This window comes from Protopterus annectens, chromosome 1.part2 (genome assembly GCF_019279795.1).
Source record: "Protopterus annectens isolate FY-2018-M chromosome 1.part2, PAN1.0, whole genome shotgun sequence".
NCBI lineage: Eukaryota > Metazoa > Chordata > Ceratodontiformes > Protopteridae > Protopterus > Protopterus annectens.
The window spans coordinates 1,174,591,808-1,174,618,851 of record NC_056727.1 but is presented as its reverse complement, the minus strand read 5'-3'; the positions used below and the strand labels follow the sequence as shown (position 1 = coordinate 1,174,618,851).

Below are 27,044 nucleotides of genomic sequence, written 5' to 3'. Positions count from 1 at the left end.
GTGGATTGGACACACTAAATTGGCCCTAGGTGTGAGTGTGTGCCTTCTGTGGAAGGTTGGGCGCCGGGCTGGCAACTCAACATTGTAAAACTCCACTGCCAATCATGAGCGGACAGTGATCTGCTGTGGCGACCCCTAACCGGGAAAAGCCAAAAGAAGAAGAAGAAGTAAAGATATAAATAAGAATACATATATAAAATTAGATAGAATAAAATGTATGCATACATACTCCACTTTTGTTCTAAAGCTTCGGTGCGATTCCTAATGTCACCAACTCTCTTCCCTTCTGATAAAATATCCACCGAAGCTTTAGAACAAAAGTGGATCCTTAAATTAAATGCATATACACCACCTGGTGTTAATGAAATGGCTTCTTTGAAGCTGTTTCTTAAAGATAGAAGTTTAAAACATTAATGAGACAGAGAGATGTATATATGCATACATTTTATTCTAATTTTATATATGTATTCTTGTTTATATCTTTACTAAGGCAGCTATTAGTTATTCAACATGTTTCACATATTGTTAATGTGTCTAATATGCAGCTACTCAGTGTGTTTTATATACATGTATATATATATATATATATATATATATATATATATATATATCTATATAAAATGTTATAATGTCCTTTCACTATATACTGCTTTTAGGTACTGTGTTTTTTTAATGACTTGATTCAATTCACAAGGTGTCAATTGCTCTATGCATTTAAGCTGAGAAACTGTTTGTTTGCATGTAGTCTGATGAAGCAACCACAGAGGTTGTGAAAGCGCTTACTTTGAGCTCTTCAATAAAGATTTTTTGCATTTTTTATCGAAGTACAATTGTGTTTATCCTGAACAGTCGTGGTGGTTTCGATTTGCTCTAATAACCTGGCAGGCCTAGATGATGCATCTACAATATCGAAAGTGGATTGATTTCACTGCATGCCTTTTCACCTAAAGAGTTTTGAACACACTTCCTTAGTTCAATCTTCAGATCACTTAAGGAAAAAGTACAGCTGTGTACACTTACCATAAATGCAGATGTTCAAGTGTATTCACTGTTGCAGTAGCCCTCAGTCGGCCTGATTATCAAAGTCTTGGCCCTGCGTTGGTTGCTGTCTCAAGTTCCATGAAGTCAGGTAGTCAGGGGTATAAAGCATGCAGCCAACACCATTACATCAGTATTTCTTGTCCCAGATGTCAGGTGACCTCCTAATGGGAAGCAATTAAATATATATACAAGGTTACACATCCAACAAAAGAGCAAATACACCAAAAAGCTTTAAGCCTAGTAAAAAGGAAAAGAGGTATAGCCAAAAGAAGTCAGGGGGCTGGAGGGAGGGTAACCAGGACTGCAACCGTGAATACACTCGAACATCTATACTTATGGTAAGTGTACACAACTGTACTATGTTCTTCGTGTTTCACTGTTGCAGTCATCACATTTGGGTAGATTCCCAAAGCTAAGGATGGGAGGAGGAAATTAGCATTAGGACCAGCTATAAGGCCCTGCAAGACTGCAGTGGCAAAGCAAGCTCTGGATTTAGAGAAAACTGGCAAATGGTAATGCTTGATGAAAGTACGTATAGAACTCCAGGTAGCAGCTTCTAGGATGTCCCTGGTAGGGACGCCTCTGAAAAAGGCTGTAGAGGTAGATGCAGCCCTGGTTGAATGTGGTCTTATCCCCTGTGGAATAGGTTTTCCATGATGCTTATAGCAGAAATGAATGCAATGGCCTATCCATTTAGAAATGGTTTGCTTTGAAATGGCCTTCCCCTCTGCCCCTGCAGCAAATGCCACCAGCAGCTGTTCCAATTTCCTGAGAGGTTTAGTCCTGTCCAAGTAAAATCTAAGTTGTTTGTGCACATCTATGGAGTGCAGTATACATTCCCCTTTGTTCTGTGGATTAGAAAAGAAGGCTGGCAAATTAATGGACTGATTAAGAGCCACACTGGATGCTACCTTGGGCATGAAGGAGGGACTGGTCTTGAGGGACACTCTGTCCGCATGAAAGATGATGAAAGGCTCCACTGCCATAAGGGCCTGTAATTCAGACACCCTTCTTGCTGAAGTGATGGCTAAAAGGAAGGCCGTTTTCCAAGAAAGGAATTTCAACTCTGCACTTGCAGATGACTCAAAAGGAGGCAGGCTGAGTTTTTCCAATACAAAGTTAAGGTCCCAGGCTGGAGTAAGGGCTCTCCTGGGTGGTCTTACGTTTTTGGCCCCTCTGAGGAACTGCTTGAGCAGTGGATGAGAGAAGAGGGGTGGTTCTGTGTTGTAATGAGCTGAAATGGCTGAGGCATGAATTTTGATGGAGGAAAAGGAAAGGCCCTTGTGAAGCAACTCAGTTAAGTATTGAAGAATCGGAGGTAAATTGGGCGCTGCTGTGCCCCCATCCCTTGAGTTTGGTTCCAGGAACAGAATCTTTTCCATTTTTCAGCATAAGATTTTCTAGTACTAGGCCTCCTTGCCTCCAGAATGACATCCAACACTTGTTTACTGAGGGATGGTAATGGAGAGATCAGGTAATTTAGCCAGGCTGCCTAGTTCAGGGTTTGAAGCTGAGGGTGCAGAATCTGGCCCTCCTGCTGGGACAGCAGGGTAGGGGTCTGAGGCAGGTGCCATGGTGCCAGCAGTGACACTGCGCAAGAGGGGGTACCCACGGTTCATGTGGCCAGTTCGGTGCAATCAGTATCGTCCTTGGTTTGTTTTGTTTAATTTTTAGTAATACCTTGGAGAGGAGAGGCAGAGGAGGAAAGGCATAAACTGATAGATTTTTCCAGGTGAAGGACATGGCGTCCACTTTCCAAGCTTGTTTGTGGGGAGTCCTTGTGCAAAATTTGTCCAATTGGTAGTTCTGGGGGGAGGCAAACAGGTCTATATCTGGGCTCCCCCATTGGTTTAACAACATGTTGAAAATCCTTGGTTCCAGTTTCCACTTGTGTGGGTCCATGAGATTTCGGTTTAGTTCGTCTGCCAGTGTACTTCGTTTTCCTGGCAGGAATTGAGCTTGTAGATGCACTTTGTAGCTCAGGGCTGTGTTCCACAATGCCATGGCTAGTCTGCAGGGGGGGATAAAAATGTGTAGCCCCCTGCTTGTTTATGTACCACATAACAGCGGTGTTGTCCCTCTTTACCATTAATTGTCCTGGAAGAATGTGGTCCTTGAAGGCTGTCTGTCAGAGCATTCTGTACAGCTAACATTTCTTTTTGATTGATATGAAGATGCATTTGCCTTGGGTTCCATTTGCCCTGAATGCACTTCCCTGCCAGGTGAGCCCCTCATGCATAGTCTGATGCATCTATTAGGGTTTGGGCGGCAGGGGGTAGTCTGAATGGTAATCCCTTGTTTTGGTGGCAGGCCTCTGCCCACCAAAGGAACTCTAGGCATAGGCAAGGTATGATAGGAATCATTGCTTCTAGATCCTGAGAATGTTGACACCATAGGCTTTTTAGATACCATTGTAGTTTCCTCATATGCAGTCTTACATATGGAATTAGAAGAATGCAGGAGGCCATGAACCCCAAGGCTTTTAGTATTTGCCTTGCAGATAGCAGGGTTTTTGTGGCCACTTGTTTGAAGTAGGTTATCAAATTAATTTGTTTCTCTGGCATAAGGAAAGCCATGTGGGAAGTTGTATTCAAGCTTGCTCCCTGGAAAATGATTTGTTGACAGGGAAACAGGTGTGATTTCTTTTTGTTTATGGTGTACCCCAGACAAGATAGCACCTTTTGTATAAAGGTCAGATGATTCAAAAGTATGTCCTGGCTTTCTGCCTGAATTAGACAATCGTCCAGGTATGGGTATAGTTGAATATTTCTTTGCCTGCAAAATGCAATGACTGGAGCTAGGCACTTTGTGAATACCCTGGGCGCAGTAGATAAGCCAAAGGGCAGTGCAGAGAACTGATAGTACATGCAGCCTGCTTTGAAATGTAGGTATTTTCTGCAAGCGTAGGTATCTTCTGCAAGATTCCCTGATTGGAATGTGCAAGTATGCTTCCTTTAAATCTAGTGTTGCCAACCAGGCGTCTTTGCCTAGCATGAAGAGCAACTGGTGAAGAGTCAGCTTCTTGAATTTTGGAATCACCAAAAAGGTGTTTAGAGTAGACAGGTCCAGAATAGGACACCAAGAATAGTCTTTTCTGGGTACCAGGAAAAGTATCGAGTAGAAACCTTGTCCCTTTTCCTCTTCTGGTACCAACTGAATAGCCCCCATGCTTGAGAGAAAGTACTTGCTTTTGGGCCTCTGCCCACTGATTTCGGGGTAGATCTGGCCACCCGCTTGGTGTTGGTAATGTGTGGAAGTGAAATCTGTATCCCTGGGAAACTATTTAAAACCCATTTGTCCTGGGTAATGAGTTTGGAGTTCTTTGCATGAAGAGCAATCTTCCCCCCAAAGGGGCAGACAGTTGAGAAGTGCTTGGCAGTTTTAAAAAGAAGTCACTGAGACAGCTTACCATAGGGGGGAGTTTTACTACCCCCAGATTTGGAAGTGGAGGCCCCCCCACTGCTTAGTCCTGTGCGTACCCTGGGACCAGGGTTGCCAGATTTCCGACTGGCCAGGTAAGGACAAACAAAAGTGACAAAAAAAAAAAAGTCTGGCAGGGTCTTTAATGCGGAACATCAATCAAAAGTATAAGCATGGAGCTGCTTCTGTTTAATGCGAAACATCTCAGTTCCGCATTAAACAGAAGTAGCTCTGTTTTGCGATTTTTTGATTGGCCTTTATACCGGTATACGGGCCAATCAAAAATCGCTAAACACGGAGCTACTTCTGCAAAACAGCCTGCTGTTTTGGGTCGAGGAAAGGGTGTTGGAGATGGAACCAATTTAAATTCCTTAAATTCCAGAAACACCACATTAGGATTAGCTATAGGGTGTTTTATGTGGATATGTGTGCGGGACCTGGATAATATAAAATGTTCCATTTTCTTGGTGGTGGTTGGGGTTAGGAGTCCTCAAAAGCTTAACCATCTTGAGCTTATGGGCTGCAGTGGCCACTGAAATGCTCAGCCACATTGGCAGAATACTTAAATCTCCTCCATTAAGGAAACTTTCACCACATATCCCCTGTTGACAAATTGAGATTACTCATCCACCCATCTAGAGTAGAATTAAAGGTTGCTAGGCAACTACTCTGCTTGACAGACAAAGGCTGCCTATTACAGAAACAGGTGATATTTTGGGTTCGGGTATCTGTCATGCCACATGGTGTTGATGTGGTAGTAAACATTTAGGTCTCTAGAATGGATGTTTGCATTACTACTGGTTCTACTTAGGTGAAGGAGTTCAAAGAGTGCTGGGGAGTTCAAAGCATTGAAGGTTAAGCAGAGATTACCCCTCAGGAGTCTGTATGACACTGAGTAGAGGGACAGAGCTTTTAGTGTATCACAGCAGCTAAGGGTATAGACACCTGAAATCTTTTTAGTAAGGAAACAATAAGGTATCATAAGCTGGCATTTAGCAAGGTAGATGCAAAGGGTGCATTAAAATAATTGGCAGGCCTACTAAGGGATGAATAAAGTGAGACTACAACTTCTTTGGACCTTGAGGAGATACCAGAAAGAATAAGTTATGCAAGGTAGAAGAATTTTTCTAATCACCACAGGGATGTGGTGGTCAAAGGAGAGTTATGTTATCAACTTATGTAACCAAGTCCCATTCAAGTGGAATGTTATCTGTGCAGTAAGTATGCTAGATTTACCAGTGGAACCTATACTGCATTTCTTGGTGTGGAGGGTTAGCTAAAGATTACTGCACCAAGCATTTGTTTGGTCCAAGCCCTTGCTGGAAATATGACTACCAGAATGGGATCTGAAAACTGCCCTCAAGTTTGCAATCAACAAACCTGGTTAAGACCTTGATATTTTCTTGTGTCACAAAAATACCACAGAGAAGGTGACCTAGGACAGTGTACTGTGAGAGATGACTGGTGACATTTTTCTACCTAGAGCAAATAGCACCAACCTTAACAATATGGGTTTTGTTAGACAGCCCATAATCTAGCAAACTATGCATGGGTTAATGTACAGTTGGGAGAGTTTGTCAATGGGGTAATGGCAAAGGCCTTTGCTAGATCTAGAACCAGCACGGACTGCATGCCCCTTATCCATGACATCTGTAACCTTGTCAAAGAACTCAACCATCTTAAGCAGGCATGTTCCGCCTTTTACAAAGCTGAACTGGTGTGTATTCAGGGAATAATCTCACCTATATCACTGTCTCCTACATTACCTATAATACATTCAACTGCCTTGCCAATAGTACTAATGAGACTAACAGACCTATAATTTCCAGGGTCAGTAGTGGGACCACCTTTATGCAAGGGCATCACAAGTGCAAGACACCACATCTGGAGGACATAACTAGCGCAGAGACTCGGGTTGAGGAGCTGATGCAGTGATTTTGCTACGTGGAACTTTACACTACTCAGCAGACATCCAGGGATACTGTCAGGACCCATAGGAGTAGTGCTTTTAATTTTGGAAAGTGCAAAAAAAAAAACTTAGTTAAACTGACTTCCGGATGGAGGTGCAGGGTAGAGTGAAGTTATTAGAGCATTTGTCCCCAAGAATATTTGCAGCTTTCTTGTGGTCTGAGAAGGCAGTAGTATTGGAGGTAAGTTTAGTTAGTACAAAAAGTACAGTTTTGTACCTACCATAAATGTAGATGTTAGAGTGTTCACACTGCTGCAGTCATTACACTTGGGTTATCCTGCCGTCAGGCGGTCCCGCAGTTGGCCAGAGTTCCAAAGTCTTGGTCCGGTGTCGGTTGCTGTTGCTTCTTCCCTGACGTCAGTGCGACAGGGGTATATAAGATGCATCTGACGCCATTTTCTTCAGTTTTTCTTGCCCCAGATGTCAGGTGCCCCCAAGTAGGTAGGCAATACATACTGCTAATAAAAAAATATACATATAAAATAAAAAATACCTTCAGTTACAAGCAAATACACCACAAAGGTTGTATAGGACAGAAAGGTATAGATAAGTCCAGCTAGTTCAGAGGGGATGGAGGGAGGGTAACCTGGACTGCAGCAGTGTGAACACTCGAACATCTACATTTATGGTAGGTTCAAAACTGTACTATGTTCATCGTGTTACACTGCTGCAGTCATAACACTTGGGTAGAATCCCAAAGCTAAGGTTGGGTGGCTGGTCTATAAAAAGTCAGGATTGGCTATGAGGCCCTGCAGAACTGCAGTGGCAAATCCTGCTCTGGATTTAGAGTAAAGAGGCAGGTGGTAATGCTTGGTAAAGGTGTGCACTGAACTCCAAGTTGCAGCCTCCAAAATTTCCTTGGTAGGTACTCCTCTGAGAAAGGCTGTTGAAGTGGCTGTTGCTGTGGTGGAATATGGCCTAATGTTATTTGGGACTGATTTTCCATGCTGTGTGTAGCAGTAACGAATGCAGTGTCCTATCCATTTGGATATAGTCTGCTTTGAGATAGCCTTGCCCTGTGATCATGCAGCATATGCTACAAACAGTTGCTCAGTTTTCCTGAAAGTTTTAGTTTTGTCCAAGTAGAAGCATAGCTGCCTGTGTATGTCCAAAGAATGCAGAAGTTTATCCCCTTTATTCTGGGGTTTGGATAAAAAGTTGGCAAATAGATGGTTTGGTTAAGAGCCACACTAGATACCACCTTTGGCATAAAGGTAGGGTTTGTCCTTAAAGAAACCCTGTCCTGATGAAAAATTATAAAAGGTTCCACTGCCACTAATAAGATAGATTTATTCCTCTAGCGCCTCGGCCACAATAGGCCTTGAAGGCTTATTGTGGCCGAGGCGCTAGGGGAATAAATCTATCTTATTGTTTATCTGGCTTTTGATGTGTGGTTTATTTGTGCTGAACAGCAGTTCCTGTGTTTGTGTTGGGTTATCCAAGGCCATTAATGCCTGTAGCTCTGAGACTCTTCGTGCTGAAGTTACTGCCAGGAGCAGAGCTGTTTTCCATGATAAAAATTTTAGATCGGCTGTATTGGCTGGCTCAAAAGGTGGCAGGGTTAGTTTTTCCAAAACCAAATTGAGGTCCCAAGTTGGTGTTGGTGCTCTCTGGGGCGGTCTTATGTTTTGAGCCCCTCTGAGGTACAGCTTTAGCAAGGGATGAGAGAATAAAGGAGGATCAGTGTTGTAATGTGCTGAAATGGCAGAGGCGTGGATCTTAATTGATGAGAAGGACAGGCCTCTGTCCAGCATCTCAGTTAAGTATTGTAAAATCTGAGGAATGTTTGGAACAAGAGGGTCAAGGCTTTGAGCCTGGTTCCAGGCGCAGAATCTCTTCCATTTTTCTGAGTAAGCTTTCCTGGTGCTAGACCTCCTGGCCTCCAGAATGACATCCATAACAGCTTTAGAGAGAGGTGTTGCCTGTTTGAGTAATGTATATGCCATGCAGCCAGGTTTAGGGCTTTGAGCGGACCGTGCAGGATCTGATTGTTTTGTTGAGTCAGAAGGTGTGGAATTTGAGGCAAAATCCATGGTGGGCCTTGAGCCAAGTTCCTTAAGATAGGGTACCAGTGCTGGCATGGCCAATCTGGAGCAATTAGGATCATCTGTGGTTTTTCTTGTCTGGCTTTTAGGAGTACTTTTGAAAGGAGAGGCAGTGGCGGGAAGGCATAAACTTTTAGGTTTTTCCAGCTGAACAAGAGAGCATCCACTTTCCATGCTTGTTTGTGATGAGTCCTTGTGCAGAATTTTTGTAGTTGGCAATTCAGTGAGGAGGCAAAAAGATCTATGCCTGGGCATCCCCATTTTTGCATTACCATGCTGAAGATTTGTGGATTCAATTTCCATTAGTGAGGGTCCATGATATTTCTGCTTAGATCGTCTGCCAGAGTATTTTTCTTTCCTGGCAGGAATAGTGCTTGCAGGTGAACTTGATACGTTAGAGCTGTGTTCCACAAGGTCATGGCTTGCCTGCATAGGGGATAAGAATGAGTGCCCCCTTGCTTGTTTATGTACCACAATACTGTGGTGTTGTCTGTCTTTAATAATAATTATCCTGGATGCAGAAGGTCCTTGAAAGCTATTAGGGCATTTTGAACAGCCAACATCTCTTTTTGATTGATGTGAAGATGCATCTGGTCTGTGGTCCACTTGCCCTGAATGCATTTTCCTGCCATGTGTGCTCCCGAGACGTAATCCGAAGCATCTGTTGTTAGAGTCTGCCTGGCTGTGGGTAGGGTAAAAGGCTGACCCTTGTTTAGGTGACATGCCTGTGTCCACCATCGAAACTCCTGTTGTAGGCAGGGAATCATTGGTATCACTGCTTCTAAACTGTGAGTGTCGAGTCCAAAACTTTTTAGGTACCATTGTAATTTCCTCATATGCAGTCTAGCATATGGTATTAGTAGTATGCAGGATGCCATGAATCCCAGGGCCTGCAGAATATTTCTTGCAGGGAGATGGGACTTTTTTGCCAGTAATCGAAAATATTGAGTTAGTTGAACTTGTTTGTCTGGCGTGAGGTAAGCCATCTGGGCCGTTGTATTTAAGCTGGCACCCAGGAATAATCTGTTGTGAGGGCACTAGTTTTGACTTCTTTTCGTTTACTGTGTACTCTAGAGAAATTAGCAACCTTTTTACAAACGCCAGATGCTGTAGAAGAATGTCCTTTGTCTCTGCTTGAATTAGGCAGTCGTCCAGGTATGGATATATTTGAATTCCTTTTTGTCTGCAAAATGCAACTGGTGCCAGGCACTTTGTGAAGTCCCTAGGCACAGCAGATAAGCCAAAGGGCAGTGCAGAGAATTGGTAGTGCATTGTACCAGCTTTGAATCTGAGGTATCTTCTGCAATTTTGTTTGATAGGGACATGCAGGTATGCCTCTTTGAGGTCCAGAGTAACAAGCCAAGCCTTCTTGCCCAGCATGGGTAGAAGCTGCTGTAATGTCAACATTTTGAATTTCGGAATATCCAGGTAAGTATTTAGAATTGAAAGGTCTAGTATGGGCCTCCAGGCCTTGTCCTTTCTGGGGACCAGGAAGAGTCTTGAGTAAAATCTTTGTCCTTGTTCCTGTTGTGGTACTTTTTGAATAGCTCTCATGTCCATGAGGGCTGAAATTTGTTTTTGTGCCTCTGCCCATTGATTTTGTGGCAGGTCTGGCATTCCTTTTAGCCTTGGTAAAGTATGAAAGTGGAACCTGTAACCTTGAGACACAATATTCAGAACCCATTTGTCTTGGGAGATTGTTAGCCAGTTTTGAGAAAAAAGTGCTAGTTTTCCCCCTAAGGGGGATGCCAAAAGGGAAGTGCTTGGCGTACGAAGGGGAAAGTCATTGTGACTGTTTCCTATAAGGTTGAGACTTGTCCTCACCTCCTTTTGGGGTTGAGGTGACCCACTGTCGTTGTCTGTTTGAGCCTTGGGGTTGAGATCTGCCTCTTGGGCATCTGTATCTGCCTCTCTGTGGCCTGTCTGACACTGGAAAGGACCAATTCTTTGTTGGCCAATTTCTACTAAATCGAGGTGGCTGTACTTGTAAGAAATCCTTGACCGTTTGCATAGATTTAGCTTTATCCTCCATTTTCTTTAACACCTCTTCTGCCTTAACAACAAAGTATCATGCTGTAAAGGAGCATCCAATAATTTTGCCTTAACATGATCAAGTAAACTCTGTTTTTAACCAAGCATGTCTTCGAATCACAGAACCTGTAACTGCGGCTCTACAAGTGGCCTCTAAAGAATCAAAACCACACTGCAGAGTATGTTTTCCCACCTGTTCAACTGCATGCAATAAATCCTGCATTTCTTTACAATCAGGAGCTTCTGAGCTAGCAAGCATTTTCTGTTTTATCTGAGCCATTAAATATTGTTGGTACTTAAGCATGTGAAACTGGCAATTTAAAGCTTACTCCTAAAGTTGCAGAAGTGTATACCTTCTTCCCCCATCTATCCAAAGCTCTGGAATCTGTCAGAGGGTAAAGGATTTTTTTTTGTAATGGAAGCCTTAACCCCTTTTGGACCCTGGGAAATACTTTCTGGGTCAGCAGAAGGGTTTTTATAAAGAAACTTGTGAGAGTCAGGGACCTTAATCTGGCTTGGCTGGTGCAGGGGGCAAAGAATCAGGAGACAAGCTGGATTCAGAGAACACATCATCCACAATATCTAGTACAGGCGGAATAGCCAGGGGCCTGTGTTGAGGCAATAAAAGGAAATCCCTGAGCCTTTTCTTGGATTCTGAGTAATCCTGACTTTCCCAATGGAAATGCTCCCTCATGGTATGAAAAGTTTCCCCAAAAGAATAATCCTCAGGAGGAGAGGCTGAAGGGATAGATTCTTCAGCATCAGAGTCCTCATGGGGGGTGTAGAGAGTAACCCTGGTCTGAAGAGGAATCAGAGGAAATGGAAACCTGATCAGAGGAATCATAGTCTGTATCCTGCCTAGGCCTTTTCTCAGGAGGGGGATGGGAACCCCTGATTAGAGTAATGAGGTCTGGAGGACTGTTCAGGAGAATGCTGTACTTTTTTCTTTGTCTTTAATGGTACTTTTGTCTTGGCTGTTGTTTTAATGGTAAGTTGTGAAGGTCTGAAAACACCCTCAGAAGCCGATGCCGGCTCCGGACCCATCTGAGGGATTAGTTTCCATAGGCCCAATACCTTGAGTTTCCAGAAGCCTAGTTGTCTCCACGTGGGAGTCGGAGGCGGCCTGTGGCTCTGATGTAGCAGGTGTCAGGGGCTGCGAAAGCACCTCACTGAGAACCGGCGACTGGCCTAGAAGAGGTTTCGTCATCGGTTTTGGACCTCGGATGCCGGTCTTTATCCTTGTCCTTGCGTTTTGTTCGGTATTGCGGTCGTCGGTTGATCCGACGGCATAGTATAATTGAACCTACAGCCAAAGTAGTGCAAAGCAAAATCAAAATGTCTTTCTATAGTGCGTTTGTTAAATCTAGCACAAAACCGACAACTAGTGATGTTGTGATCAGGGCCTAGGCAAGGAATTCCATATACAGTAAGAGTGGAAGTCCTTATGAGGTATTTGCTTCTCACAAGAAATACAATTATTAACTTTTTCTGACATCGGTCTGAGGCAAGAAAAAAGTTTCCCCAATGGGGTACATAGCTTTATTGATGAAGACTTCGGATCTGAAATTCGACTTTGAAAATCTCAGGAGTCGGACAACCGGCACTTGCGAACTGCTTCTGCTTCGGGCACCGCACGGCAAGAAAGACTGAAGAAAATGGTGTCAGATGCATCTTATATACCCCTGGTGCACTGATGTCAGGGAAGAAGCAACAGCAACTGACGCCGGACCAAGACTTTGGAACTCTGGCCGACTGCGGGACCGCCTGACGGCAGAATAACCCAAGTGTAATGACTGCAGCAGTGTAACACGATGAACATCTATAGGTTACTTTTAAGCTTAATAACAAAGCTGAAGACAACCTTATGGTTGTCTATTGAATTAGCGGCAATCCTGAGTTAACTGTCCTTTCATTTTCTAATGAGAGACTTGCTTGCCACTTTTAAATTTCTTTTACATTAATGAAGTGGGCATCTTTTCATGCTGGCCAGGAGCATTTTTTTTATTAAGAATCTGGTTTGGAAGTTCTACCATACGGGCTTAGTTCTAAACTTGCCATTAAGCTTATGCTGGAATAGTACAGATGCTTCAATGCATCTATCCAAGCAGTAGTAAAATTCATTCATCCATATAAGCCACCAAGAACAGAAAGATAGAAAAAGGCTTAGGGGGTGCCAGGCCCAAAATACCTCTTTCCCTCCTTCAAATAAAAAATGTCTCACCAAACTATGTCCTCAAGAAAAAAAGCATAAGGACAGGGTGTCCCCAACATAAGAGCCATATCCCAAAGGAAAAGATAGCTGGGACATATGCTCTGAGAAGTCCAACTCCATACCAAGGGAAGGTTCCCTATACTTTTCTGAAGGAGATATTCCAGGAAATGGAGGCTGGCCTCACCTCAGGAACTGTGACTGGAGACACACAGAAAACCCATTACGCCCTATCGTATCAGGTGATCACTGGGTAACACAAAATATATCACTATACATTCAAACAAAATTGGGACTATATGTCAAGAAAATACCAACAATACTATTAGACTCTTTTAGTCTATTGGATGATCTGAAATCAGATTTAGTGAAAGAGAATATTAAACAGGATACCATATTAGTAACTTTAGATATTGAAAGCCTTTTCACAAATATTCCTAATGAATATGGCATTAATGCCATAAGAAAACACATGACAGAGCTTAAGGTAGATAACATCGATGTGATGAATATATGTTGCATGTTAGACCTGGTCCTTAATAACAACATTTTTCTCTATGAAGAACAGGTGTATGCACAAACATGGGGGGTGGCCATGGGCACCCCCTGTGCAAATGCATATGCCAATCTTGTTGTATTAGAGTGGGAAAAAGAATTTATATTCAGTGATTCTAGATTCAAGCATGTCGTCTTGTACAGACGCTTCATTGACGACATTTTAATTTTGTGGAATGGTGGAGAAGCTACCTTGACTGCATTTATTAACTATATGAATAGTACCACTTCTTTCTTTCACTTTACTTGTGAATCGTCTAAGCTTACTATTGATTTCCTAGACCTTACTATCAAGAAAAATATTGAATGTGATCTAACAACTACACTTCACAGAAAAGCTTGCTGGAAGAATGGTATACTCCACTTTAACAGCTTACACCCACGACATATTTTTACTAATGTAGTGAGAAATCAATTTAATAGAATTAGGAAAATATGCAGTGATCGTTCTGATGCATTGAAGCTGCTTGATACTCAGAAGGGTTATTTCTTAGCTAGGGGCTACCCTTTGAAATTAATAGACGATGTGTTGAATTCTATCGTACACAATACAACACCTCAACAAACATCTTTTAGCCACAAAGCAAAGAAAAATTTTTCACATAAAATACAATATGACATCAAATATACAAGTGATGTTTTGTCTTTAACTAATATAGTAAAAAACAATTGGAAAATTTTACTATCAGATTTGACGGTGTCAGAGCTGATTGATGTTAAACCTTCTTTTAGATATATGAATTGTTTGAATCTGAAAAGATTACTATGTAAGGAAAAACTTAATATTACACCTATTGACATTAGATCACAGTGGAAAACAGGAACTTTCCCTTGTGGGAAATGTTCGCTATGTGGGTTTATTGTTAAGAAAACTAGTACCAATACTTTAGGTGTCGATTTGAATGCAAAATGTACGTTTTATGCAACTTGTACTACTAGAAATGTTATATACCTAGCAACCTGTAATTCCTGTAATTGTTATTATGTGGGCCTAACTTCGCGTAGATTGAGAGATAGAATCTATAATCATATCTACGAGATAAGAAGGAATAGCAATACTAATGCACTGGCCATACATTGTAATACACATCCCCAGCATAATTTTGCTTTTCAAGTACTTCAAGTAGTGGATGCAAATAGAAGGGAAGGTGACCTCAATAATACCTTGGAAACCTTTGAGCTTAGATGGATCTTACAACTAAAGGCTCATATACCGCCAGGTCTAAATACTGTTGTCAATCTCAGACCTGTTTTATCAGGTCCTACCTGACCTTATTTTATTTTATTATTATTAATGTACACATCTTTATAGACTAATTATAGCCAACTTAATATTAGCTAATATGTTGAGGTAAACGTTATTGTACATGTTCATTTATGTATTAGAAACATGAACTTTATGTCACAATTATATATGGCATTAAGCCATCTTGATTCCATCAGCTCCGCTACTTTAAACATCCAACCTGATAGTTTCACATTACATTTCCATTTTTATTTTGTTAGTTCTATATGTTATTTCTCATGAAAATTTTGTTTATTCAGTTTACAATAGCAATACTACTTAGGTATTACCTTTTGTAGTTTTTTACATTGCGAATATCACTTTTACACTGCAGGTGCAGAGTTTTTATGCACCATATATCTTTTGCGACCATGTCTAATGCGAATTTTCATGGTTTTACAATATCTATGCAATTAGCGTTGAGTTCCTTCACTATTTTGCTATCTTGTTTTATGATTAGCGTCATAGTCCTATTGACTTAGATACATAAATTTCATATAAGTCTGTATACATTCTGTTCTGAGTGAGAATACTTATAGGGGGTACTTTTGGATATACTTCCTTGCTTAGAAATAATAAAGTGAATTATGATATGTTTAGATAAATTAATCTCTGTAAAGTGTTTTGAATTATTGGGTTGCGTATTTATTATAGCGCAATCTGATGTATAACAATATGCCAGAAGCGTATCTGTTTAAATATAAAAATTAAATTCTGCATACCAATCCTATGTTTGTTTGTCAGTTGTTAGTTAATGTGTTCCATACAGTGTAGTTTGGCATATAACAATATGATAGATTCGTGTCTGCCAAAAATTTCATATATATATAAAAATTAATATGAATTAGAGGAATACTATAACTATAATGGAGCTATTTAATATTTTTATTTTTGTTTTCATTTTAGTCATTATTATTATGATAATATATTATATCTATCAAAAACTAAAAATTAAAAATTAATATGAGTTTTTCTTAGCTTCTAGCTAGCGCTGTTAAAATTTAATAGCGCTATCTCATGCTGTTATTAATTAATTTTTAGATGAATGATACTGTGTGATTGATGTACATTTTTATCTGTATTTTTATACATTTCCTATATATTGTTTTTACATCTTTATAAAATTATATAGTGTAACCACTTAGTGGTAAATGAAAGTTGTGATATATTTTATTTTGCCGTCACTATGTTTATGCTATGGCAATTCTACATAACAACTTTGGCCATATCTTTAGCCATATATGGGCAACATTTCCTGATTCATGAAATTCTGAATTAATGGTTTGTTTGCCATTAATTGTTTAATTGTGTAGAATTAAGTAGTAACGGAAACCCTAGCATTAGGTCTTCTAAATATGGGCATAACTTCCTAGAAGCACTCACTAAAAATGTCATTACTATTTAGATGGCTATGGTGTTAACGCTCTATCTTATGTTAACTTCTTTAAAAGATATATATGAACATTAACACTATTTACATCTCTAAAGTTCTGCGCTTGGGTGCTATTGAATGATGATTAGGCTGTTTGCCTTTACTTATGTTAGACTGCTTGTGATGTTAATGTTGAATCTGTATTTGACTTTATTTAAACAAGCATTTTGGTTTGCTGATTGAATGAATGTCTTAATTACTTGATTGAAAGACAATGCATTGGTATAAAATCACCTATTTGGTTTTGTAACTTGTAACCTGAGGAAGCGCAATTTACATTGCGTGAAAGCGCTTGTTTTTTGGTCCACAATAAATTCACTTTATTTTTATCTTCGTGGTGGTTTCTACATTTCTTCAGTTCCTATCTATCCAAGCAGTAGTAAAATTCATTCATCCATATAAGCCACCAAGAACAGAAAGATAGAAAAAGGCTTAGGGGGTGCCAGGCCCAAAATACCTCTTTCCCTCCTTCAAATAAAAAATGTCTCACCAAACTATGTCCTCAAGAAAAAAAGCATAAGGACAGGGTGTCCCCAACATAAGAGCCATATCCCAAAGGAAAAGATAGCTGGGACATATGCTCTGAGAAGTCCAACTCCATACCAAGGGAAGGTTCCCTATACTTTTCTGAAGGAGATATTCCAGGAAATGGAGGCTGGCCTCACCTCAGGAACTGTGACTGGAGACACAAAGAAATCCTGGGCTATCCTTTGTGAACTGACACGAGGTGTCTGGGGAATGGAAAATAGACCAGAAGTGCCCTCACCATGGGAACCAGGAAGGCAAGCAAGCAGGTGCATCACACAGTCTAGTACTCTTTTTTTATGAGTTTGACTGGTGGTAGAGATATGGCTGAAGGCCAGATGCCCTAATCCTCTATTTGGACCTCCAAATGTCCCTTGTTCATAAAGATATGAGGAATACTTTTTCCACAGCAATAGCTATTAGCTCAGTGTTGGTACTGGATGTTTGGGAATTCACAATGAGAAATGGAAAAGTTCAACGATTCAGCTCACAGGAATACATGCTAGGGATGGAAAGAATTGTGGTCTCTGAGGGGAAGCTGCTCAAGCTTCTCCTATGGCCAACAGAGGCCTAGCAGCACATAACTACAGTCTCTCCCCCTCCAGTCTCCCTTTCTCTTGATGGGTGTACTTCTCTGCAAAATTTCAATTGGAAGGAAAGCTGTTAAGTGAACTGTCTCGTCTGCTTCAAACTTGGTGAACCAATAAGACAGGGACTTATTTTTAGCCCGTCCAGGTAGCTCTAAGAACCTTTTCTCTACTACCCAGAGTCGTCTTTGAGACATTCTAACAAGTAGAACAGGAATCAGTGTCATGCAGAGGTTCTGAGTGAAAAAAGCATCCCCTGTGAAAATCTCTATCCCACAACGGCAATTAACTTTTTCAGTGCAAGACAAATCGCAAATAAAATCTACAGAAACTAAGTATAAACAAAGCACAATCAGCACCACAAAAACATGAAAGGTTATTCCAGTGGGACACATCTTTTGTGGAGAAACTGAGACAGCTCTCTAGTTTAGGTACTAGATGAACTTCGCAATAGTTCTCTCCCTTGTATACCCAAGTGTGCGTGTTGACATCCATGGGTGGGATGAGGAGTGTGTGGTGGTGTGTGGAGGGAGGAGAAGAGTCAAGATTTGAAGTCAGATAAATGTTGGACCCCACCTGTGGCAGAGTTCCCACTGATGACTGCAACAGTAACCTAGGCAAAGAACACTGTACTATACCCCTTTTTTGTGCAAGGAAGAAATCAGCATTACACTTTACCTGAATCCCCCTTGTTGCTGCTATGACCCCTGTTTTTCAAACTAGAAACACATTTTTTATAGGAGATTTCTTTGGGGGAGCGGACAAGAGTGCAGTCTTTGAAGTCAAAACTGTTTCTCCCTGGGCTGTATAACAATTTAAAGACTAATAATGCATCATTTATTTATTTTGTCTATTTTTTGATGAGTAGGTTAAGTCCAGTGGCTTTTTTTCAGTGGAGACCCAAAGTGATATTTTTTACTGCCTAGGGGAAACTTGCCAGGGCACCAGGGATATTTCCCCAATCTTTTTGATAAGTGATGGGGAATCTTTTATATCCATCTGAGCTGCCACTAACTCCAGCAGAATTAGCAGAATCAGTCATATAAAACTTTCACATATCTTATTACATTTGCTGACTGGGTAAGCAAGCAGGTCAATGGAATCTTTTCAGAAACAACCCAAACCATATAGGCAAAACGGTTAGTATTCACATGAACATTTCTTTACAAAAGCATATTACACAATCATACTTGCAGAACACACACTTTTATTACAAAACTTGTAAACATAGTGGGGCTAAAGCTAAGTAGTGATAATTATACCAACAGTGAAGGTCACAGAAAAAAACAAGGTAATTATGCAGTTCCTGCAACACAAGTTAGAGAACCATTGACATCTTAATATTACACCTATAACCTCAATGTATTATTTTACTTGTGCATCTTAGTTCAAAGTTTAAAGACAATAAGATTTTAACACTGGAAATAACAGCTCATAAGGGTTTTGAAATTACAAGAGAATGGAAACACCTAGCGGGCATCTCTGAAACAGTAGCATTTCTTTAGATTAACAAGATGAGATTTAAGTTGCTTTTTGATCAGTTATATGGCACTGAGTTGCCTTATATCTTATGGTAGTTTATTCCAATATGCGTATGCCATTTAAAAAAAAAAAGTCCTTTTAGCAGCACTAACTTTGAATGGTGGTCTGGCTAAAAATTTTGTCAGTACTGAGTAGCACGCATGGTTGCCCCTTTCAAAATGTTTGCATTTTAGGGGCAGATAACATCTGTTAAATATTAATGTGGTTAGTAAGAGTGACTCTCCGGCCTAGACTGAGATCATATTTATTTTCAGTAACTTATGTAGAGCTGAGTCTAGACAAAGATACTATTGTGGAGACAGTATCCAAATCTAAGTAACAGCATGTCAACAGGAATATTTTGTCGGGCTTCAGAAGTGACTAATACTCTACAAGAAATCTTAAGCAGCGATAAAGCTTTAACCATCATTACAGTACGTCTACAGAAATACATTCCTATCAAGTATCAGGCGCTCTATTATTGTGACGTTAACATTTTTCAGGCATTAGGGGATGCCAGAAAGCATATTGTTGGTTTTGAAAGTCTTTACAAATAACCTGTTTGTTGCTCATTTCTAAAGTAGGGTGAAGTCTTTTTGTAGTTCCCTGCTTACTGCACTTATTGCCCTGACAAACTCTAATCACAGTTATCATCTGCAAAGATAATACAGCTAATCTGTAGGAGGTAACATAGCATAGAAAAAGGAAAGCAAGACAGGCCCCAACATTAAGCTTTGGGGGACATTTGTAGATGTTGAGCCAGTTTCAGAATGTATGTTACCACCCACTACTCTGAAGGCTCATTCAATAAGATTTTTTTAAACTATAATGTTGCCTCACTGGAGAACATGATAGAGGATAACTTGTCAAATAGTATATTATAATCCAGCGTCTCAAAAGCTAGTTACATACCACTGGTTAATAGACCCATTTCCGGATTATCATACATTCCATTCATTAGTACACAGAAAGCTGTCAGTGTGTTATATCATAGTCTAAATCATGCCAAATATGTAACTCAATCTGGCTGTAGAAAACTTTCTCTATGATTCTGAAGTGGGGACACTCATTAGCATTGGGTCTACAATCTAATATAATGGCAGGGGATGGTACTGTGTACACTGCAATAATTAGTGCATACTTAAAAACTATGGGAACAAAGTTACTTGTTAGTGACAGACTACAGAAGAGGATGAAGGATGACAAGTATCGACTACCTAGCTACAAGACGTTGGGATGGTTACTATGGAACGGAGGACTACAGCTGCATTCAGTTTTGTCAAACAGTTCTTTCACCTGAGTTTTGCTGATTTGTTTAGAATTGAATGGCACACTTTCAGCAGATATAATCCGCCAAAGGAACAGGACTGTCTGTAGAAGCACTGCCAAAACAATGCAGAGTTTCTCACCATTCCCCTTAGGAACACCAAGTATTTCAATCAGTTTATTTGCACAAATATCCATGTGCTATTCTACTGTAAGCACTTCAAAAGCAGTGCCTCTGGTTCAGGAGGAAAATGAATGGGTTACTACCACAGCTTGTTCAGTTTTCTCCAAATCAGTAACACGTGTTCACATTTCTAACTCATTTTATGAGATCTTTTCCCATCAAAGCCTGAAAACACAATATTTAACAAGTATCTGTTGTTACCACACACAGCAAACAAAAACAATTAGTAACAAGGTCACACAAACTAATTAGTAAAAACTCCAAGATAAGCTAGATTTTCCACTGCGTGATTCCCTAAAACCACTTGTATTAGAGGTAACATCGGATATATGCAAATGACCCTTAAGGACATCAGGTGTTTCGGCTATATGGCAGTTCTGAATGCCTACGACTTTTTTCCTTTATAAATCTGTTATGGACAAATTCAAGCAAAACCCAACTAGCTGTGGCCATGCAGGTTTCAGTCTTCGTATGGCCTCATCAGCACAGCATAAGTGGATTGTTTGGCTAACCTTTGGAAACACTGGGCTGTTGTACCTAGCTGATGTCCATAACCTTTAGGGTGTCTGCGAAATATCCCAACTAACAAACTAAAACGAGTAACAAGGTGATTAATTTGTCTGTGTGACCTTGTTACTCACTGTTTTAGTATATTAGTAGGGATGTTTTGCAGACACCCTTAATGGTAATGGACATCAGCTGGGTACAACAACCCAGTGTTTCCAAAGGTTAGTCACACTAGTCCACTAATTCCGTGCTGACGAGGCCATAAGAAGGCTGAAACATGCATGTCCACAGCTAGTGTGGTTTAGCTTTATTGGTATGAATTTGTCCATAACACACTTAAAGGAAAAGTCATGGGCATTCAGAAAGTACAGTTTTGTACCTACCATAAATGTAGATGTTCGAGTATAAACACTGCTGCTGGGTTATCCTGCCGTCAGGCGGTTCCCCAGTCGGCCTGAGTTCCAAAGTCTTGGTCCGGCATCGGTTGCTGTCGCCTCCTCCCAGACGCCATTGCGACAGAGGTATAGAAGATGCAGCCGATGCCATTTTCTTCAGTTTTTCTTGCCCTAGATGTCAGGTGCCCCCAAATAGGTAGGCAATTGAAATTGCTAATAAAACATACATAAGAAAAGCAAACAACAACTTCCAGTTACCAGCAAATACTCCCCATAGGTAGTAAAGGGTAGAAGGCATAGGTACGTACCAGCAAGTAAGAAGGGAACGAAGCGAGGGTAACCTGGACTGCAGCAGTGTTTACACTTTAACATCTACATTTATGGTAGGTACAAAACTGTACTATGTTCGTGTTACACTGCTGCAGTCATTACACTTGGGTGGAATCCCAAAGCTGAGGTAGGGAGGCTGGTTCTATAAGGCATTAGGGGTGGCTATTAAGGCCCTGCAGCACAGCAGTGGCGAAGCCAGCTCTGGATTTGGAGTATAAAGGCAAATGGTAATGCTTGGTGAAGGTATTCACAGAACTCCATGTTGCTGCTTCCAAAATATCCTTGGTAGGTACTCCTCTGAGGTAGGCAGCTGAAGTGGCTGTTGCCCTGGTGGAGTGAGATCTAATGCTGCTAGGTAAAGGTTTCCCATGGTGAGTATAGCAGAAATGTATACAATGTCCTATCCATTTTGAGATAGTTTGTTTTGAAATGGCTTTTCCCTGTGCTCCTGCAGCATATGCTACCAATAATTGCTCAGATTTTCTGAAAGCTTTGGTTTTGTTCAAGCAGAAGCGTAACTGCCTGTGAATGTCCAAAGAATGTAGTAGTCTCTCCCCTTTGTTCTGTGGTTTTGGATAGAAAGTTGGCAAAAGAATAGTTTGGTTTAGAGCCACACTTGATACCACCTTTGGCATAAACGTAGGGTTAGTTCTTAAAGACATCCTGTCCTGGTGGAAAATGAGGAAAGGTTCCACTGCCATTACTGCCTGTAATTCTGACACTCTTCGTGCTGATGTTATTGCCAGTAGCAGAGCAGTTTTCCAGTAGATGTATTTTAATTCTGCTGTGTTAGCTGGCTCAAAAGGAGGTAAAGTTAATTTTTCCAAAACAAAGTTGAGGTCCCAAGTTGGGATAGGTGCTCTACGGGGCGGTCTTATGTTTTTAGCCCCTCTGAGGTACTGTTTGAGCAAAGGATTAGAAAAAATTGGTGGATCCGTGTTGTAATGAGCAGAAATGGCTGAGGCTTGGATCTTGATTGATGAGAAGGAGAGGCCCTTGTCCAGCATCTCAGTTAAATATTGAAGTATCTGACGAATGTTTGGGACAAGAGGGTCAAGGTTGTGCGCCTGGTTCCAGGCACAGAATCTCTTCCATTTATCCGAGTAGGCTTTCCTGGTGCTAGGCCTTCTGGCCTCCAGAATGACATCCATAACAGCTTTGGAGAGAGGCATTGCTTGCTTGACTAAGGAATTTTCCATGCAGCTAGGTTTAAGGTCTTTAGCTGGCTGTGAAGTATCCGATTGTTGTGCTGTCAGCAAATGCGGGATTTGAGGCAAAATCCAGGGTGGTTCTTGTGCTAATTTCTTTACGATTGGGTACCAGTGCTGGCGTGGCCAGTCTGGTGCAATCAGTGTCATCTCTGGCTCTTCTTGTCTGGCTTTTATGAGTATCTTTGGAAGGAGAGGTAAAGGTGGGAAAGCGTATACTTGCAGATTTTTCCAGCTGAATGAGAGGGCATCCACTTTCCATGCTTGTGGATGGTAGCTCCTTGCGCAGAACTTCTGTAGCTGGCAGTTCATTGGGGATGCAAACAGATCTATGTCAGGGCTCCACCATTTTTGTGTTATCATTCAGAATACTTGTGGATTCAATTTCCATTTGTGGGGATCCATGATATTTCTGCTTAGGTTGAGTAAAAGTATGTCCCTTGTTGAGGTGACAAGCTTCAGCCCACAATCGAAACTCCTGTTGAAGGCAAGGAATTAGAGGTATAACTGTTTCCAAACTTTGACCGTGCTGAGACCATACACTCTTTAGGTACCATTGTAGTTTCCTCATATGCAGTCTGGCATATGGAATTAGTAGTATGCAAGATGCCATGCAGCCCAAGGCCTGCAGAATTTTTCTTGCAGGGAGTTGGGTCTTTGTTGCCATCAATTGAAAGTACTGAGTCAGTTGTCCTTGCTTGTCTGGCGTGAGATAAGCCATCTGGGCCGTTGTGTTCAAGCTGGCACCCAGGAATATTACCTGTTGTGAGTGCACTAGTTTTGATTTCTTTTCGTTTACTGTGTACCCCAGGCAACTTAACTTTTTTACGAACGCCAGATGCTTTAGAAGAATGTCCTTGGCTCTCTGCTTGAATCAGGCAGTCGTCCAGGTATGGATAAATTTGAATTCCTTTTTGCCTGCAAAATGCAATTACTGGTGCCAGGCACTTTGTGAAAACCCTGGGCGCAGTAGATAAGCCAAAGGGCAGTGCAGAGAATTGATAGTGCATTGAACCAGCTAGAAATCTGAGGTATCTTCTGCAGTTTTTGTCTGGCAGGGACATGCAGGTATGCCTCCTTGAGGTCCAAAGTCACGAGCCAAGCTTGCTTGCCCAGCATGGGAAGAAGCTGCTGTAGTGTCAACATTCTGAATTTCGGAACATCCAGGTAAGTGTTTAGAGAAGAAAGATCCAGAATGGGTCTCCAGGCTTTGTCCTTTCTGGGAACCAGAAAGAGTCTTGAATAAAATCATTGTCCTTGCTCCTGTGGTGGTACCTTCTGAATAGCTCTCATGTCCATGAGTGCTGTAATTTGTTTTTGAGCCTCTGCCCATTGATTCGGTGGCAGATTTGGCATTCCTTTTAACCTTGGCAAAGTGTGAAATTGGAACCTGTAACCTTGAGATACAATGTTGACAACCTATTTGTCTTTGGTGATAGAAAAGTGCCAGTTTTCCTCCTAAGGGGGCTGCCAAGAGAGAACTGTTTGGCAGCTGTAGAGGGAAGTCATTGAGGCTGCTTTTTATAAGGTTGTGGCCTGTCTTCCCCTTTTTTCTGGCCTGGTGTACCCCATTGTCAAGGCCTATAAGGACCTTGTGCTTGACCTCTACCTCTTGGACGTCTGTATTTGCCTCTGAGGTCTGTCTGTGACTGGAAAGGACCAATTCTTTGTAGGCCAATTTCTGCTAAAACGAGGAGGCTGAACCTGTAAGAAATCCTTCACCGTTTGCATGGATTTTGCCTTATCCTCCATCTTCTTTAATACCTACTCTGCCTTAACTCCAAACAACACATCCCGCTGCAAAGGTGCATCCAATAATTTTGCCTTAACATGATCTGGTAACGTATGTTCTTTTAACCAAGCATGCCTTCTAATGACAGAGCCTGTAACTGCTGCTCTACAGGAGGCCTCTAAGGAATCAAACCCACATTGCAAAGTATGTTTTCCCACTTGTTCAGCTGCATGCAATAAATCCTGCATTTCTTTAAAATTAGGAGGATCTGAATCTGGAAGCATCTTTTGTTTAAACTGAGACAATAAAAATTGCTGATATTTTAGCATGTGAAACTGGCAATTTAAGGCTCTCATTGCTAAAGTTGCAGACGTATATACTTTCTTTCCCCATCTGTCTAATGCTCTGGAATCTCTGTCAGAGGGAACTGGGTTTTTTGCTGTTGAGGCCTTAATCCCTTTGGGTCCCTGAGAAATAGTTTCAGGGTCAACAGGGCTTTTATACAGAAATTTGTGAGAGTCAGGGACTCTGTAATATCTATCAGGTTTAACTGGGGCTGGAGGTAAGGAGTCAGGGTTTAAACTGGATTCAGTGTACACATCATCCACAATATCTAACACTGGCTGAATAGCAAGGGGCCTGTGCTGAGGCAATAAAAGGAAGTCTCTAAGCCTTTTCTTGGATTCTGAGCAATCCTGGCCTTCCCAATGGAAATGCTCCCTCATGGTATGTAAGGTCTCCCCAAAGGAGTAGTCCTCAGGCGGAGAAGCTGACGGAAATGATTCCTCAGCATCCGAATCCTCATAAGGGGGTAAGAATATCCTAGGTCTGAGGATGAATCTGAAGAAATGGACACCTGGTCGGAAGATTCATAATCTGCATCCTGTCTGAGCCTTTTATCAGGGGGGGTGGGGGTGGGGGTGGGACCCCCTGATCAGGGTGATTGAGGTCTTGGGCCATTTTGAGCATTTGTTTCTTAGGCATGGAAACCTGTCCTGGAGAATGATGTGACTTTCTTTGTTTTTAATGGGGCCTTAGACTTAGCAGAGGGTTTAATGGTTAACTGGGTAGGTCTGAAGACATCCTCTGAAGCTGTAGATTGCTCAGCTACTTCGGTCCCCTCAGAAGGGTTAGTTTCGGTGGGCTAAGAACATAGAACATCCGAAGGCCCAGCCACTCCACGTAGGAGTCGGAGGCGGTTTGTGGTTCTGTAGATGCGGTCGTCAGGGGCTGCGTAGGCCCCTCGCTGAAAACTGGAGAACCGGCAACTGGCCTAGAAGAGGCCTTGTCAGTTTTGAGCCTCGGATGCCTGTCCTTGTCTTTGCGCTTTTTATGTAATCCGGTCATCTGAAGTTCCGACGGCATGACGTAATTGAATTTTCTGCCAAAGTAACGTCGGGCAAAATCAAACAGACGTTTAATAGTGCGCTTGTTAAACCTAGCACAAAACTGACAACCAGTGACGTCGTGGTCTGGGCCTACGCATGGAGTAGAATAGGAGTGAAATCCTTATGGGGTATTTGCTTCCCACAAGAAATACAGTTATTCACTTTTACTGACATCGGTCTCAGGCAAGAAAAGGTTCCCCCAACGAGGTACTTATCTTTGTGGAAGACTTCGGTTCTGGATTCGGAATGGAAATCTCAGGAGTCGGCCGACCGGCACTTGCGAATTGCTTCTGCTTCGAGCACTGAGTGGCAGGAAAGACTGAAGAAAATGGCGTCGGCTGCATCTTATATACCTCTGCCGCACTGACGTCAGGGAGGAGGCGACAGCAACCGATGCCGGACCAAGACTTTGGAACTCAGGCAGACTGGGGAACCGCCTGACAGCAGGATAACCCAAATGTAATAACTGCAGCAGTGTAACACGATGAACATCTGCCATATAGCTGAAACAACTGATCTCTAAGAGTCATTTGCATACATCCCATGTTACCTCTAAATACATGAGGTTTTAAGGAATCACGCATTGGAAAATCTAGCTTAGACACACACACATACACGTTTGATAGGAAAGCTTCACTTGAAGGCCTCTGGAAAAAAAAAAAATCAATAAAATGCAACCAGGAAAATGCTACTCCAAACTGACCAGCTTCCAGACAAACATCCCCCCAACCCCATCTCTAACCCTTGCACTACAAAGGGACCAGAAGACAGATTTAAAAAACAAACAAAAAAAAAACAAATTGAGCATTACACATAAAAATCACAGTTAAAAATAACTGTCCCAAAAGTACTACAAAAAGTACTGATGATATAGAGAGTTCATATTTATAAAGTATTCATTCTCCTACAACACATTTAATCCAGTTCAGAGCTGTTGGGGAGCAGGACCCTATCCCAGCACTCAAGAGGGTATTACAAGGCTCAAACTAATCTTGAATGGAGTATTAAGCTATAAGATGCACAATACACTTGCACAGGACTCAAACCAACAGGTATATGGAGAACTTAATCCATTAAAAAAATAAAAAAATAACATATCACAACAAATAGTATACTATATTCCGAACTCACCCATGAGTGGAAATGCAATGCACTGCTACAGCTTGATAATCAATACTTAGTATACCTTTGTTTTCACCCTACTATAACTGGGAATGACTACCCAGAGAAACAATACAAAGTTTCTACATTAACGATGGTTCCCTCTTAATATCAGAATATATAAATCAGAGTAGTCTTAAAATGAATATATATCTGTTTGCAATTCAGTGAATCAGATGATTAAGTACGATACTTGTGACTGTGAACAGGAAGACTGCATTCAGTGCCACAAAAGGAAGCACACGCACACCCT

General features: G+C 41.4%; 1 protein-coding gene across 1 annotated transcript in view; it reads right to left on the bottom strand.

The window, feature by feature from the left end:
• The window catches only part of PTK7 (protein tyrosine kinase 7 (inactive)), a 2,009,558-nt gene that overhangs the window by 284,333 nt on the left and 1,698,181 nt on the right, over positions 1 to 27,044 (bottom strand). The window lies entirely within an intron of this gene.